The sequence below is a fragment of the Callospermophilus lateralis genome, unplaced genomic scaffold, assembly GCF_048772815.1.
Source record: "Callospermophilus lateralis isolate mCalLat2 unplaced genomic scaffold, mCalLat2.hap1 Scaffold_43, whole genome shotgun sequence".
In the NCBI taxonomy this organism is placed as follows: domain Eukaryota; kingdom Metazoa; phylum Chordata; class Mammalia; order Rodentia; family Sciuridae; genus Callospermophilus; species Callospermophilus lateralis.
In genome coordinates, this window is record NW_027514380.1 from 4,484,386 (window position 1) to 4,497,770 (window position 13,385).

Sequence of the window (13,385 nt, forward strand, 5' to 3'; positions counted from 1 at the left end):
TTGGCATTCAGGAGATCCTATTCATCAAAGGTAGTATCTCATTCCTGATGGCTGGTCGTCATTGCATGCCTGTCTGTGATTAACCACCCAGAGCAACCTGAGCCCAGGACCTGTGGCCACATCCTCACTAACTGTGTTCATACATGCATGTAGCTGTAGCCACCAGACCTCCTTTAGCTATGTCATGAGGAAGAAGGAGGATGAGACACACCCGCTCTTCACTGGCTGGAGTGCATGTGGTAATGCTCCAGGTGCCTGGGAGGGAGGCAGAGCTGCCCCTGTGGGTCTGGGCACCACAATAAGAGGGGTTGTTCGTCTCAGCTCTGTGGACTGAGACCTGAGCTTCCCAGGGCACTAGAATGCCACAGCTGTCCTTAAGGACTGCCTGTTGCCTCTTCACTTGACACTCCACTGTCTTTAAAACTCTTAGAGGAAAGACAAAGAGCCTGGACTTTGAGTTGAATTTGGAAGCCTTCTTTAAAATCTGTAAAATCTCCTAGTTTGGTTTCTTTTTTGTTTTGGTTTGGGTTTTTTTGTTTGTTTGTTTGTTTGTTTGTTTGTTTTGTTTTGTTTTTTTAAGAAACAATACAGATGGCCTTGTGAATGAAGGCAAATCCCCAACATGTACCTCTTAGGGGTTGCCCAGTATCTATGCAAAGCGTGGGATTCTCCCCATAGCCTTCAACCTGCATTAAATTTGCCCAGTCACCTCCTCCATTCTTGATGGCACTAGCCACAACCACCTGGCCAGGCCACTTCCTCCCTTCCTTTTTGTGGCAACTGTTGCCTATGCAATCCCCAGAGGCCATCAAGGGTTACCTCCACAGTTCCTTCTTCAGCCTATATTGGTTTGGGGTTTCCCCAAATTTAAAATAGAAGCATTCCTGTTTTTTCTAGTTCAGATGTTCTTAAAGGAACCTCATGAATACCACTCATCTGAAGAAAGTGGCTTTTGATTCCAAGCAAGAAAATAAAAGGATTCTGGTTTATCCTTTTTTTTTTCCTTCCCCATATATTCAGAAGCATGAGGCTTGGGAAACATTTTACTTACATTTTTTACCCCCTCAAGGTCTTTAAAAAGCACAGAATTCCTTAAATAGGAAACAAACAAAGTGATCTCAATGATAAAGGAGGCTCCCAATACTCATTCCCCACATAGACTCCTTTCCTGGTCACAGAGGGGAAATGTCTCACCTTGGGGGTATCTAGGTGTGTCCTGTGGCATTTGGAGCTCCAATAGGGAAAGGTGCCAGGGAAGTCTCTTCAGTGGGGGAGCTTCACACTGGTGTATGCCAGCCACCAGCTCCCACTTAGGAGTCAGTCTACTCCATGCCCCTGCCAGGCTGCTGCACAAATGGATCTCGGACCTGACTGAGAAGATCTTTTTCATTCCCACTAGCCAAGAACCTACACAGAAGAAGAGCTGAATGCCAAGCTGACCCGGCGTGTGCAGAAGGCAGCTCGGAGACAGGCCAAGCAAGAGGAGCTCAAGCGGCTCCACCGAGCGCAGGTACAACCACAGACAGTGAGACAGTCAAAATACACAGGTGGAAAGCCATGTGACCACATCTTTGTGTACACCCAGTTGACCCCTATCCACAAGGAAGGAGGGTGAAGAAGGCAGAGTAGAAGCAGATGAGTTGTCCCTGTCATCTGAGATGACAGCCGCAAAGTACAGCTCAGTGCAGATGTAGTGGCCCCATCCTTGCAAAGTCATCAGTAAAAAGGGAAGAACCACATTTGAGTTTCCTAAATTCTGTGGTCTAGAATAGTCATTTTAGAGTCAATTAGTTCTCTTACTTGTGAGCAATAGTGTCAGAAGTCAGTTTGTGGGAGGGTACATGTCATACACCTGTAATTCCAGCAACTCAGGAGGTTGAAGCAAGAGAATTGCAAGTTCGAGGGCAGCCTGGGCAACTTAGAGAGACCCTGTCTCAAAATTAAAAATTAAAAGGGCTAGGGATATAGCTCAGTGGTAAAGCACCCCTGAATCCAATACCTAGTACAAAGGGGGAAAAAATCAGTTTGTGACCTACCATGGACTTTGGACTTTGTGGGAGAGGTCAGAGTTATCCTGTAGGTATCAGCCTCTGTCTTAAGGCCTCATATCCTAGACCATTCTTTACTTTTTTTTTAAACTTGTAGAGACAAGATTTTTAATCCAGTTTAGCAGTCTTGTTATCAGAAAGATCTGAGGTAGCCAGGCAAGTAGCATCACCTGTAGTCCCAAGAACTTGGGAGACTGAGGCAGGAGGATCATGAGTTCAAAGCCAACCTCACCAACTTAAAAAAATTAAAAGGACTGGAGTATAACTCAATGGTAAAACATCCCTGGTTTCAATCACCAGTGTCAAGAAAAGAAAGAAATTTTGAGGTGCCAGATGCGGTGGCCCATATTTGTAATCCTAGCAGCTCAGGAGGCTGAGATAGGAGGATCATGTGTTCAAATCCAGCCTCAGCAAAAGCAAGGCACTAAGCAACTCAGTGAGAACCTGTCTCTAAATAAAATACAAAATAGAGCTGCAATGTGGCTCAGTGGTCAAGTGCCCTTGAGTTCAGTCCCCAGTATCCTGCCCAAAAAAGAAAGAAATTGTGAGGTAATAGTATTAAAGGCTTCCTGCAGGAATTTCTTTTCCTCCAGCCCTTTAACTGCCCTAGAGAGGGCTGACATCTGCTTCAGCTGCTTCCATATTCCATGGACTTAGAACAGTGGGCCCAGAGTCTGCTAAGTAACAAGGCCCTGGGGGATTCAGATCCAAGTGGGATGCAGCCCATGAACTAGAGCTCTTTCCACCGTCTAGACATAACTTCTCTTTCTCCCTCCTTGAGTTTGCCAAGTTTAGTTTTCCTCCTGAAAACTAGAAAGCTGAGTGCTCATACAGCTGTCTTTTGACAGATCATCCAACGGCAGCTGGAGCAGGTGGAAGAAAAGCAGAGGCAGCTGGAAGAGAGAGGGTTTGCAGTGGAGAAGGCACTCCGAGGTGAAGCAGGTACAGTCTGGGTCCTTGTGAGGAAGTTAATTCTGAAGGAGACCCCAAATTCCCCACTGGGGAAGCCAGTTTTGCATCACGTGAAATTCAGTCCTTCTTCAGTGGGGTTTTCTGGGTCCCTGCATTACATCTGGGGCTTTCCATTAAGCAAAAGAAAAATGCATTGGGACAGCCCTGAGGCCCAATCCTGCTGTATAGCCCATCTTACAGCTTGCCATTTCCAAACAGAACAAAATCTTAGGCCCCCATCATCTGTTGATGGCAAACTCTGGGTTTGTTCCTCTTCCTTCTCCTCCTCCTTTCGCACTCCATCATTTTCCCTGGGGGAAAAAAATGCCTATGAATGAGGGAGATTGTATCACAAGGAACCATCACAGAACTGCACTGAGCAGAACCCCAGCTGTTCCCCTACATGCTCCTCCTATCCTTAGTGTTGTGGGCCCCTTCTGCCCAAGCTTTAGAGCCCTTATCATCTCCTGAGGGTGGAGCTTACAGGTACTCTTGATACTCTTGTGTTTCCCAGGCTCAGCCCAGGCTTGATGTTCACTAAGGAGAGACATGGGGTGGGGACATGATGTGCTAGCACAGGGTAGACACCAGGAGCAGCTGTGAGAGCCTGTGGTTTATGACTACCACTCTAAAAGGAAATGCTGAAGAATGTAATGCAGTCCTGTCTACTGCTCCTGGGAGTCTATTCTATGCATTTAGGCACAGAGAAGGCAAGGGAGTACCAAAGTCATCTCTGGACCAAAGCCTAGGAAACTGCTAGTTCAAGACCTTGCATCCACTGGGCCAGCCCCAGCCTCAGGCATGAAGTGACCAATCTCTGCTTTCTCAGGCATCCAGAATCTCATCCAGTCCCTGGATGAGGAACCTCCATCTCTTTACAAAAGAAAACGAAGGCCTCCAGGCTCAGCATGCAGATTGTGAGGCTGAGATAAAGAAAGGCAGTGGCTTCTTACCACTTCCTTATTCTAGAGTGGCAGAGGGGAACAGGGTGGTACATCTCCTGGCAGGTAAACTGTGTGTGGAACTGAAGAAGAACTGGTAAGGGGCAGCCATGTGACCAATGAGCTGGCCTTATGGTATGTGCCTGGTATCAAGATGGATTTTTTAAGATTGAAGTTCATGTGTTGGGGAGTGGGGATGAAGCATAGAAGCAGGTCCTCTTGTCAGGCCCTTTAAGGCCCAGAAATTGAAGTTTATCAGTAGGTCAGTGATGACCTTCAGGTGAAAAGGGCTGGTAGAGAAAGATGAGAATGTGGATATTCTTGGTTTTTGTGCCTCACCTAATGCTGGACTTAACCCTTGAAGTCTGGGTCACCAAAGGAAATGCAAAAACTTGAATCACTTAGTATCCAGAAAACTAGAAGACTGGGATGCTACCACCTGGCAAGCACTGGCTCCAGTGCCAAGAAGTGGAGATCCAGGTTCACTTAGAAGGGTCCTCAGCCTTCCCAATAAACCATGATGTCCCCCACCAGTCTGCGGGGACTCCTTTCCCTGCCCTGCACACTCTTGGCTTCCTAGTCAAACTTTCCCCAGAGGGAGTTAGCCCTCCAGAGGTGTCCTGTGCCAACTAAAATAGACCCACAGGGCCCTACCCTCCTTGCTTACCTCTTGCAGAAGATACCAAGAGGGACCCTGAACCCATCATTGCTTTTTATTTCATAGATCACTTCTGCCAAGATGGAAAGTAATAAGTAGATCTCACAACACATAGCGAGAATAACTCCACAGGTGTATGCACATACATTCAGGGTAAGAGTTCCCCAGGAAAAGGGGGACTATACCCCTCCTTACAAGATTCTGAGTTTCAGTGAAGAGGGTTGCCATCTGGGTTGATGGTTTCTGTAAAGAACTCAGATCCTTGTCAGCTGCATGCAGTTGGAGTCTACAGCAATACTTCAGCACTGCTGTAACAATCATGTTATTCCAGCTGCTGAATAAGGGCCAGAAAATAACACCATTAAAAATGGACAGAGGAGGACTGGGATGTGACCCAATGGTAGAGTTTACCTAGAAAATGCAGAACCCTGCATTCCATCCAAATACACACACACACACACACACACACACACACACACACACACACACCAAATTGGCAGAGGATTTTACCAAAATTATTCTTTTCAATTGTTTAGATAAATTATATTTTCATGACCATGTACAACTGAATATCATACAAGTTAGTGCTTTTCAAACTTGCTTTTAGCAGAAGAGCCCTTTTACAACATTATAGATTCAAGTTAAAATAAAAAATAATTGCCCTAAAAAGTTAAAACATATACAAAAACTTGACAACACAGGATATGGTCAAGAGCTGCACCAGCATCCAGTTCATTTGTGGGAACAAAGGTGAGAACAGACTGATATACACCAGTAGTTGCTGTAAATAGCAACAGTGTGTTTTTAATGACTTACCTGGAACTCTCAGGGTATTTTCAATTTAAAGATGTAGTTACTGGAATTTTAAAAACAGAACAGTAGCATTTTTCCAAGTTGAATCACTAACAAATCTAACAACTCATATTCCTGATAAAGAACCAATCAAAGATGCTCCTAGAGTAAGCAAGAAACCCAGATTCACTATGATATCATGACATAATGTGTCATCCACCCTTAGTGACATGCTGATAAGTGCATGCTCTGAGAGGCTGGCATCACTATACTTGCAGGCCAGGATTTAAATGAATTACATAATTTCTTTTTTACCAACACATTTACAATGAATGCAGATACTTGCACACAGGAAGCAGAAGAAACTTGGTCCTGAGGGCCCCACAAAAGCAAGTTCACCTGGCTGCACAAATTAATTCGTTCAATGGGTTAAAAGTTGGCATATTAAGCATTGAGTATGGTATACATTTTCAACATTTTTTAAAGAGGTAAAAGCATTTGAGGTTCTTGGAAGATCCCTAGAACATTGTGAAGAACCCTAGGGTTCCACAGAAGTTTGAAAATCATTGTTCTAATCCAACTTCTTCCTGTAGATGAGACTTTGCCAAAATATCTTTAACCAAAATGAAGTCTGTGCTTTCTCTAAAGATGCACCTCAGTAACTCTGTTGAGATATTTCCCCATGATGCATTTAGTGTTGTAGGAACAGACGAGGCAAGGCACCGAAGATAGCAGGAAACAGTTTTATTTGGCTGTAGACAGGTTCAGAGGGCAATCAATTAATCCCCTGAACCCTGAGTTCAGGTAGTTTCAGAGTTTATGCCCAGCATGTAAGGGGAGGGGCTCAGAAGTTCACAGTCTGCAGAAATTCACATAAAAGCAGCTTTTTCTTTAACTATTTTGGGCAAGTTAACCCTTCAAGGACAACATCTGAGAAGGAAAGAGCTTCTTGTCCCCTTTCTTTCCTCCCCCTGCTAGCTGTTACCATGGAGCCCAGTTGGTAACTTATCTTAAAAATGTAAACATCTCTGTGGAGCGCAGCTCAAGGCCAGAGGATTTGATTGCACATTTCCACAAACTACTATACTGGATATATTTGTGAAAAACTAGTAAGGGGGTGTCCAGCAACTGGAGTGCTGGTATCTTCCCAGCCAGTGGCCAAGTAAAACAGGGCAATGCAAAAGTAGGAAGTGTATCTACATTGAACTCTTATGCAGAGATTCTTTTGCTGAAAGTCCCAAAATCAGCCATGGTGAAGATTTCTGGAGAAGCCCAGTTACACTTTTCTGTAGAGAAAGAGGTGCCACTACATTAGTTAACTCTCAAGATATAGTGCTCCTACCATAACATCTCCAAATATGTTGTCTTTTTCTTATTTCAATATATCCCCTCCAAGGCTGGTCTAATGTCACTTCCCAGTGGACATATTCCTACTCGGCAGATACCATCTTTGAGGCTAAGTGTGCACATTGGCCACTCTTTCCTGCTTGTGCATTGCATCCTTGTTAGTCTCACTGCACCTAGTTGAACCTTGAAGAAATATCCTCAGCTGAGTCCAAAATCTGGAATTTTCCAACATGCTGGTCAGCCCCATCCCTAAGGGATATACTACCAAGCCAGCCAAATCTGCCATTCTGTCTCACTTGATGATCTCAAGCTTCCATTGTGTCTGAAGGGATCAGACTTTGTTAGCCAACCTGCCCTTCCAGAGAAGAGATCTGATACAGACATGCTACCCAGTTAATCTCTATTTGTCAAAGGCTTCTATATATTCAGAGCTCAAGAATTAGTTTCAGAGCTTTCAAGCCTAGGACAAGACCAAGACTTTTATGTGATTTCTGGTCCTGGGACATCCAGGTCACTTTTTTGTTTCTGGAACACTGATTCAAACTTAAAACCACTGGATCAACCTTGAGCCTGAGCTGGGAAGACTTTGCAGGATTGCATTCAGTTTTCAGATATATGTCCATTCTTGAAGAGGAAACCCCATGTGGAAAAAAAGGCTGCCAAGAACAGCTTTTAGAATGTGAGGTTTAGAGAAAGGGTGACACAATAGCAACTGAGTTTTGTTGTGCTCTGTACCTCCTTACAGTTCTGGAGAGATGAGGATCACCTGCTCAAACCCAGTGCTCAGCTCCAGACTTTACATCTCAGGCCTTGCTGGGCTACCACAGGAGCTGAAAGTGCTGGCTAAGAGTGCTGGTGGCCAGCAGACCTCCAAGAGCCTCAGGGCAAATAGTTGCAGATTCAGAAATCTGCATAAGACTCAGCTCATTTCCAGAAGACTGACTAAAGTTATAAGACTAAACCTCAGAAGAGACAGAACCTCCATCTTAAGCTCCTCCAGCAGCGTGATTTTGCAAGGAGTGTGCTACAGTCACTAATGGGGCCATACACAGGAGTTCTTGGAAGTGCTGCCAACTGTGTTTAAACCCAAGGGTTGGGGCTCTTCCAGGGCTTGTTTAGGGTGTTCACATCTTGGGGCCTCAGCCTGGGGTTTTTAATGTTCAGAAATAAGTAGGAAGTAATAGCCCCTGATCCACTCTTGAACTTCTTAAATCTTCTTTTATAAGACTGAGTTCCTGTAGGGTCAGATTTCCCAACAAAGCCAAAGCCTTTTGTCCTTACTGAGCCAACATATGAAAAAGGATCACACTGGTAGTGATTGTTGGCTCTGCCACCACTGATTTTAGTTAATCCCCTTTCACACCATGAGGTACACAGAGATGGCCTGCATGTGTGCATATAATGTACATATAGACATGCATGCTTTCTATCTGTTCCTTTTTGCCCTCTTGCTATATATATCTGCATGTTTCGTATGCTTCATGTCATTGATGGCTTTGGGTGTGGGGGACAACAAGGTCATCTGGTCAAATAACTCTCTCTTCACCAATTCCTTGTTGTAGACTATTGGGGAGAGTCTTATTACAGTGACCTCATCGACTTGCATCTGGGTGGTATGTATAGCAGCAACTGTTGCTGGTACTAATCCCTCTGACACCCTTCCCCTTCGTTTCTCCCAGTCCTTCCTCACAAATATCGAGAAGAAACCAACCTGATAACCAAATGGCAAAAGCACAAACCCTTTTCCAGGATCAGTGGTAGAGCACTTGCCTACATGTGCAAGACCCTGGGTTTCATCCCCAATACCACCAAAAAAAAAAAAAAAAAAGGAGCAGCATGTCAGATCCTCTCTGCTGCCCATATATACTCCAGAGGAAGATTAAGATAGCTTTTGCTGCCCAGAATTTTTCTAATGTCTCATAATAAGACTTTATCCACCCCACCTCAACAACCTTGCAGTCCCTTTGCTAGTCCGCTTGTTTGGTTGTTTGATAGCAGGTACACACACAGTCAAATCCAACACAAATTTTGTCCTGAATCTTATCTTTCATAACTTGTAGGTATCATATCTACTATGAAGCTCACTGCCAATCACACTTTAGAGGCAGACATGGAGCTGGGGATATATATAGCTCAGTGGTAGTGCACTTGCCTAGCATGTTCAAGGCCCTGGATTCCATCCCCAGCACTGAAAAAAGAAAAAGTAGAAAAAAATAGATGACACAAACATGAAGAACTCAGCCTCAATCATTTTCATTAGGGTAGGCTCATGTATCCCCCAAAAGATCCCAGTGCATGCAAAAGGCTCCACTGTTGTGATTTTGACCCAAGTTCATCAGACTTGAGTTTATAAGTAGAGATGTCCATAATGATGGCCCTCCTCTTTGTCACATCCTGTGTCTTACTTTATACTTTTTTAGATAAAGACAGGAGAAGCCTCAGGCAGTAGTTCTCAAAGTGTAGTCTCTAGACCAGCAGCAGCATCACCTGGGGGCTTTTTCTCAGGCTCCATCATACACTTTCTGAATCTGAAACTCTGCAGATGAGGCTATGGTATCTTGTGTTTTAGCAGACCTTGCAGCTGATTCATGTGGCTTCTAAAACCAGAGATCCACTAGCTGAAAGGAATTCAGTATATTTGCTGTTTTTCTGTACGAGACTTATCTTTTTTTTTTTTTTTTTTTTTGGCTTAGAGAAATAACCAATCTATGAGTCTTGTTTCTAAACTTTGGGCATCTTTTTTCCTTGAAAGCTGCCTTGTGGCAGGAATGTCAAGCAGGGGTTCAGGGTTTCTGCACCTGCTTAGTGTTCCATGTCTTCTTTTTTTTTTTTTCAGCAAATAGTAGCGATTTTATTTTTTTCATTCTAAAGCTTGCACACTTTCTTTTTCTTATGTTCCCTGTCTTCAATCAAGCAATCCAGTCTCTTGCTCTTTCCGTAGAGATTCAGTGCTTCTAGCTTGGCCTGAAAAAAAAAAAAGAGCTGGTGAAGATAATTCTCTCATTTTTTATTCCAACGCCATCCTTTTATGAGAATCATTTCTTTGCTCATTCATTTTAAAACCAAAGCCAAGACTGGAGGTATGGCTCACTGATAGAGCATTTTTCTGGCATGTATAAGGTCCTGAGTTCCATTTCCAGCACTGCCAAGGGGTGGGGTGGGGAGGACCAAGGCTGTAATTCTGATTCCTATTATAGGACAGTGCCATATCCTTAGAGTACCTCCACCCACCAGCAGCTGGAGCCCTTGGTTCCTTGGATAGGTGGGACTGTGGTCTCTGTTCTCTGTGTCCCTCATCCCTTGATCCCATGGATCCCACCCCTCTACAGGCTCCTGGAGCTTTTGGAGTACTGAGGGATCTCCACACTCATGGCCATTGATGCTGAAAAAGGGCTGATGCTTACACCCTACTTAACAGATCCCATTTATCCCATTCCCTGTTTAATGTCCCCAGTCCCCTTCCCACTCCTCCTAACACTTCCTGGGCAATGGTAATGTCAATTCTAAATAAATCTTAATGTGCAAGAAGACATTATTACATTTAGAACCTTGTAGAAGGAGCTCTCAAAGCCCACTTCTTTGAGCTCATGCTTGCCTGGCCTTCCCAGTTGGAGCCCTGTTGTTGCCTCATAGTGAGTCTCATATATGTCTCTTCTGTTTTCTCATCCCCACTGTTCAACTGAGAAAATGCAGTAGGCCGTTTTTACAACAGCTCTTAGCTCTTTGGATCTAGAATGCCAACAAGTTCCAGGGGGAAATGAAATATATGAAAGAAAAAAAACTTAGTGTTCTTCCAAATTATAAAGTACCCTACCATCAGACACCTTATGACCCCTGCTACTTGGTTATCATCACTTCCCCTTTTGTCAGTGCACTCTCACTTGTATGTAATGTTCAGACTCTTCCTGTAAGCTCTGCTCACCATATAGGCTGCTGCTACTGCCTATTAATGACGTATGGAAGAAACATTCCTTTGTGAAGGGAGTCACTCTGTACACCAGGCACAGGGTAAAGGTCACCAGGCCCTGTCCTCATCAAGCCCCAGGAGGAAGCTTACATACCACAGTTAGATCCCTGTTCAGTTTCTGCTGATGTTTACTTCTCAGGGCAGTTGATAATATTCATTAATCAAGTGGGGAAAAGATACCCTTTGAACTGGGCATAGTGGAGAACATCTGTAAATCCCAGCAACTCAGTAAGCCAAGGTAAGAGGATTGCAAGTCAGAAGCCAGCCTTGGCAACTTAGCAAGACCCTGTCTCAAAATTAAAAATAAAAAGGGCTAGGGATTCTGCTAGTGATAGAGCACCCCTGGGTTCAATCCCTAGTACTGGGTGGGCAGGGGAGAGGACCTTTTAGAATCTGGAGCTTGAAGTGTAGTTAGAATCAGATTGCTGTTCTACCCTTTCTCCCCAAAAGGCCTTACATCAACCTCATTTCTGGGTCATAGCAGCAATCTTGTTTCTCATGTGGGTGACACAGAGCTCTAAGTAACACTCAGATTATTAGGAATTTCATATCCTGCTCAGAGGAGTTCAGACCCCTAGTATTCTGTCTGTCCCACCATAGTGTCTCAGTGGGGTCTTTAGTGGCTTTCAGCTAACTATTTAAAGACTCATTTTGAGGTGGGTTCATAGCTCAATGGCAGCATATGGAAGACCCTAAATTCAATCCCCAACACCCAAAAGTAGTCTCCTTTTAAGCCACGGAGTATAGAGAATAAAGATTTCACTTCCTCAAATAGCTGGATCTTGTGATTTGAAAAGAAAATAAACCATTTTACAGAGACATAATGACCCTTGGTCCAGAAAAGAAGGGTTTGCAGTGGCCATTGTCTTTCCCTCCTATTCTGGGAGAACACAGAACAGGTGTAGCCCAATCCACCATGCTTTGTTGCACTATATCAGATAAATAAAAGAAAAACTATATTTTTTTTCTGAAAAAAAATATAAAGAAAAACTATATTTCTTCTGAAATTTTTAGATTAAAAAGACCCACACCTGATTTTACAGGACCTTACCTCTTGATTTATGTCTCATAGGGAAATGGAAGGTTTAGAAATATAACATGAATTCCTGGAAAGTGATCTTTCATTCTTGCCAGGAAGTTTGGGTGGGAGGCACAGGGAGGCCTACTCCAGGCCTTGCCCCTTCCCACCTTCTGAGTGACTGTCTTCTATTTGCTTCTCTTAATTTGATGTTAGTAGATTTTTGCATCTCTGCTCATGCTGAGCATTAGCCTGGCTAGTTTTGCTTAGGAACTTTGAAATTACCAACATTTTCCAACATTCATGTGTCTGTATGTATTGGATCTCAGTTCTTAAATGAACCTTTTTGTTTTTTACTTTCTCTCCACCCACCCCACCCCATCCCACACATTCAGAGTCTAGAAATTCATTCTGCACTGAGTTTTTTGTAGCACAAGCATCTCCCCAGCCCTGTCATATGTATGTAGGCTAGACCTGCTATCCTTCTCACCATTTCACAGCCCTGATAAGGCCTCAGTGTTTGTTATTGCCCACAAAGGCTCCTGCGTTCTAGGGCATGCCATTGGCTGGGCAAATGGTTTTTTTGGGTTGGAGAGTGAGAATAGTTGAATATAGTCTTAGTCAAGAAAGCTTTTGCCAATTATGTAACTTGACAGCTGGGATATAGCTCAGTGGCAAGGCGTCTGCCTTGCATTCGCAAAGCCCTGGGTTCGACCCCCAGTTCCAAAAAAGACAAAAAAAAGAACCCCACCCAAAACAAATAAGATTAAAAAAAAACCCAGATTATGAAACTTGAACAAGACAAAATAGAGGCAGCCACAGTGACACATGCTATAATCCCAGCTCCTTGGGAGGCTAAAGCAGGAAGATCACAAATTCAAGGGCAGCCTGGGTAACTTAGTAAGACTCTGTCTCTAAATAAAAAATATGGAGGGCTAAGGATGTAGCTCAGTGATAGAGCATCCCTCAGTTCAATCCCTAATACTGAAAAAAAATCAATTATAGCCCCATTTCTTTTTTCTTACATGAGAATCACAAAGAAATTCTCCTGAGTTGAGTGTGTGATTCTGGCAAAATGCTTGCCCAGCATGTTCAAGGCCCTGGTTTCTATCCTTAGCACCACAAGGAAAAAGGAAGAGAAATTCTTACAACTCTAGACATGTTGTTCTCTGCAGGTTTAATCTGGGTGACTGAGCATGGTAATGACTGGGGAAAACCCCTGGGGTCTCTGAGGAAAAGGTGGACAAAAACCTCTGTAGCATCACTGAATTGGATTAAAAGGCATTGGATTCCTTAGCAGTAAACATGGTGCCTTTCTGCAAAACAAAGAAGAAATGCAAGTCCCCTCAGGAAAGATGAGGGATACACAGTCTGAGTAGAGATCATGTGGTAGGAAAATAGAACCTCAAAATGCAATTAAGAAATAAGCATGCCTATTGCCTGTTTCTGACACCTTGGAGGAAGTTGTTCAGAGACCTTAAGGAAGTCAAAACCAAAAAGATGAGGTTTTAGGTAGCTCAGTGGTAGAAATTCTCTACCACTGAGCTACCTAAAGTATAGCTGAAAAGGGAGTAATCTAGCTCAAATTCTAGTGTATCAAAAAGGAAGATGTTATGAGCCAACTTCCAACTTATAAAAGGATGATATTCTATAATGTTTATAA

General features: G+C 43.6%; 1 long non-coding RNA gene across 1 annotated transcript; it reads left to right on the top strand.

Annotated features, from left to right (window-relative positions):
• Positions 1-1,423: 1,423 nt before the first annotated feature.
• Positions 1,424-2,931, top strand: LOC143389019 (uncharacterized). Its single transcript, XR_013090096.1, has 2 exons — positions 1,424-1,510; positions 2,897-2,931. It is a non-coding gene; the product is annotated as an uncharacterized LOC143389019 (long non-coding RNA).
• The last annotated feature ends 10,454 nt before the right edge of the window (positions 2,932-13,385 follow it).